The sequence below is a fragment of the Oncorhynchus clarkii genome, unplaced genomic scaffold (assembly GCF_045791955.1).
Source record: "Oncorhynchus clarkii lewisi isolate Uvic-CL-2024 unplaced genomic scaffold, UVic_Ocla_1.0 unplaced_contig_1096_pilon_pilon, whole genome shotgun sequence".
Lineage (NCBI taxonomy): Eukaryota > Metazoa > Chordata > Actinopteri > Salmoniformes > Salmonidae > Oncorhynchus > Oncorhynchus clarkii.
In genome coordinates, this window is record NW_027261023.1 from 66,599 (window position 1) to 70,381 (window position 3,783).

At 50.4% G+C, this 3,783-nt stretch overlaps 2 non-coding genes across 2 annotated transcripts; both read right to left on the minus strand.

The window, feature by feature from the left end:
* Window positions 1-2,527: 2,527 nt before the first annotated feature.
* On the minus strand, window positions 2,528-2,644 carry LOC139403784 (U5 spliceosomal RNA). The gene has a single exon (XR_011633747.1). It is a non-coding gene; the product is annotated as a U5 spliceosomal RNA (small nuclear RNA).
* A 681-nt stretch (window positions 2,645-3,325) lies between these two features.
* LOC139403783 (U2 spliceosomal RNA) lies at window positions 3,326-3,518 on the minus strand. Its single transcript, XR_011633746.1, has one exon. It is a non-coding gene; the product is annotated as a U2 spliceosomal RNA (small nuclear RNA).
* Window positions 3,519-3,783: the final 265 nt, after the last annotated feature.

Consider the following 3,783-nt stretch of genomic DNA (forward strand, 5'->3'; position numbering starts at 1 on the left):
ACCATGGCAAGCCATTAGCCCGGTGATGGCACCTGCACTGCTATCCCCCCCTATCTCTAAATCTATATTGAAATCACCTCCTATCACCAAGTGCCTATTTGTAACACACAGGGGCGTCAGACAGTCCACCATCTCCCTCCTGTCTGCCGCCACCTGTGGTCCATTCACCACCACTAACCTATACCTACTATCCCTAAAAGTGACATCTACCCCCAAAACCCTCCCCTGCATTACTACAAAAGTGCCCTCTACCTTCATCTCCCTATTACCAAACAAAATCCCCACTCCCGTTGAATGAACCCCACCTATACCCCAAACTGATTCCCCCTTATCCCATTCCCTCTTAAACCTCACAACATCCCCTCCATCCCTCAGGTGAACCTCCTGTAAAAAACAAACATCAAAACCCACTCCTTCCAAAAAGCTAAAAACCGCCCTCCTCTTAACAAAATCCCTTAATCCCCTTACATTTAAACTAAACAATTTAACAGAAATATTCATTATTAATTAAATATAACCCCTCTAAATAACTTAAAACCGTCCTTCTTTTAACCCTATCCCTCAACTCCCTTACACTAACAAAGGTAAATTTATCCATAACGAAAACATCAAAATACAACTACTAATAACAAAAACAAAACAGGAGGCTCACCCGATGCTCCCCTGCTCCATCTCGTCCGACAGGGATGCAAAAATGCTCCCCTCGTCTGAAGAATACAGGTCCTCTACAGATGTGGCCCCCTGCTCGCACCCCACTAGAGACATCCTGTTTCCCCCCTCCTCTATGACCCCCATGTCATCTACCCATGAAGCCGGGAAAGGGTTAGGGTTGGGGGCGGAGGTTTCCGGCTCCCCTGAAACACCCTGCGACCATCCATCCTCCGTAGGCAGAGATAGAGCGGAGGTCGTCATGTCCAAATCCACTAAGGGTAAAGATGAGACCTGCGAGGACTGGGGGTTCACAGCAGCGGCGTCATCTTTAGCCCCCATCACACGCTTGCCCCTCCCCTAGGACCCCCACCTCATTCTTCCGCTTCTTCTTTTTTACGACATAGGGGCCCTGTTCAGGCTCCTGTGTCACCCCCCCGACTGACGGTTCCTTCACACCGGAGTGTGAGGCCCACTCCCCTGCCCTTGACCCCAACACTGGAAGGTTTCCCACCATTTCAACAAGGGCCCCTAGCCCCTCCACTCCATCCAGTGATGATCCCATCTCCTCCATTCCACCCCCTGCCTTCTCCACCGCCGTCTTCTGCATAGCTGGCGTCTCTAATGACACCTCCTTCCCGGCCCTGCCACCTGGACTGGGCGTTGGTGATGTTGGTCTCTCCTGCTCCGTCCTCTCTGGGTCCTTCCTCTCCAGTTGCTCCCCCACAGAATCTCCTCCTTGCTTCCTTCCTGCCGCTGCCTCGGCATATGACTGCCGACGGGACGGGCAGTCGCGGAACAGGTGCAGCCTACTACCACACCCATGGCACTCCTTCGGCTCCCTACAGTCCTTTGCCTCATGCTCCCCCGATCTGCAGAAACGACATTTTCCCTTACTGCAGGCAGCCGTGACGTGCCCATACTCCCTACACTTCTTGCAAAAGGGGGGTTGACGGGTGTAGAACAGCATCCCTCTGTCTGAGCCCAGAGAAAAGACCGCCGGGGGATGGAGGAAGCCTTCGAAACCTTCTTTATCCGGCCTCAGCAGTACCTGGAACTGGCGGCGTCCATTCCAGAACCCCAACGAGTCCTTCACGTACCTTGCCCCCGACTTCACATCGCAATACCGGCCCAGGAACGCTCCTATCGCACTGTCCGCCACATGCGGATTGTACATATGTACATTTATCGTCCTAAAGTTGGTCTTTGCAAGGCACGTTATGTCAAAAAATGACAAAGGCCTCTCCCCAGCCGCCGCTTTTGCTCTGTCCATCACCACATCGCACATTCCTTCTGTGTGAAGAGTCACGTCGTAAGCCTCTTCCATAGTGTTGCCTTGGAGACACATCACCTCTGGGATCTTCAGTTTCAGGGCCCCCATCAGCACAGTTCTTCCAAATGTATCTCTTGGCATTCGTACTTCTTCCATGCAAACCGAATGGTGTTCTTTAGTCCGGCCCTCGGAACCGACCCTGTGCTCCCACTACCAGCCATATCTGTATGGCTGTAGTTTAATTTGTTTTCAGAATTTTTCCCAAAATTAAAAAAAAAAACTCTTAACGCCCACCGGCCTTCGACCTTTGACTCAGCGGGCTCTGGGGCATCTCAGTACCGAGCTTGATCTGAGCCAAAAGGCCGAGAAGCGATAACCCACAAATGGAACCCTGAAACCGCCGGACCCCCGGGGGTCTCGACAGACCTCAGCGGGTGGGTTGGCAAAAGCCAGCTCCTCTCTCCCTCCACACCCACCCACCCACCCACCCACCCACCGTTTCCCTGGCGACAGGCAGGTGTTTTTTTGGAAAAAGTCGCTAATGCGTCTTTAAGTCACTATCCTGGCCCATCCATCTCTGTCAATTTCTCTTGAAACAAGATACCGGGCTCTGCAAGAAGCAAAGCCGCTCCAAAAATACGTTGAACTCGTAAGTGTTCCTCTCCACGGAAGTCTTTAGTAAAAGGCGAAAGGCTTGTGCGTAATGAAGAGAAACCAGAGTCGTATGGAAGTCAAGAGGTCGGGGCCCGAGACACACTCTGTGCACTCTGGCAGGGTTCCCGCGGGTGCTCCCGGAATCCACTCTTCCAAGTTTTCGAGGGCTGTCTGTGGATAAAAAGAAGGTCACAGACACAGAGACACAGGGACAGAGAGAGAGAGAAAGGGAGAGACAGACAGACAGACAGACAGACAGACAGACAGACAGACAGACAGACAGACAGACAGACAGACAGACAGACAGACACACACACACAATCCTGGCCCAATTTATTTATTTTATTTTTTAGTAAAATGGCGGGAAACGGGGGACCCCACCCTCTCACATCTTCATCTTTTACGTGGGGGTTATACATATTTACAGTCACCACCCTGAAATTATTCTTAGCCAGGCTGGTGACTGCATAATGGCCCATCGGCTTCGCATCTCCCACTTCTTTTATCCTCTTCATCGTCTCCTCGTGCTGGTCTTCGGTGTAGAGGGTCACATCAGAGAGAGAGAGACAGACAGACAGACAGACAGACAGACTGAATCCTGGCCCAATTTAAAATGGCGGGAAACGGAGGACCCCATTGAAGGGCGCTTCGCCTTTCTTTCAGTTTGAATGTTTCTTTCCTTCTCTTCTTCTGCCAGCCAGCCAGCCAGCTGTTTACATAGCTTTTTATTTTTCCTTGACAACGGGAGAAAAGTGTTGCACCGTTCCCGGAGGTACTGCAATACCGGGTCGATGCGTGGAGCGGACGGAGCAAGCCCCATTTCCGACTCCCTGTTCGAAAAATCCATTGAATATGTAGTCCCCCGACGGGGGACGTATCAGATATTAAACTGATAAGAACAGATTTATTAAATGTTTTTATTTATTTAAACCAAACCATTCATTTTAAACACTTCACATTTTCCAAATACTGGACATTTCAAGACATTTGACAAAACCAACACCATCAAAATAGAAAATACACTTTGGCCAGACACAAGGCCTCTTATTCATAAAGGTACTTCCAGCGTTCCTTAGAGGCATGGAAGCCGTATTTGTCCACATCAAATTTAAACCTTTTCCTTAGATCAGCTCTAACCCTACTGACCACTCCACCCACTCCCCAATCCACATTGGATTTAACCTAAACCGCCCTTGAATCCCACAGAG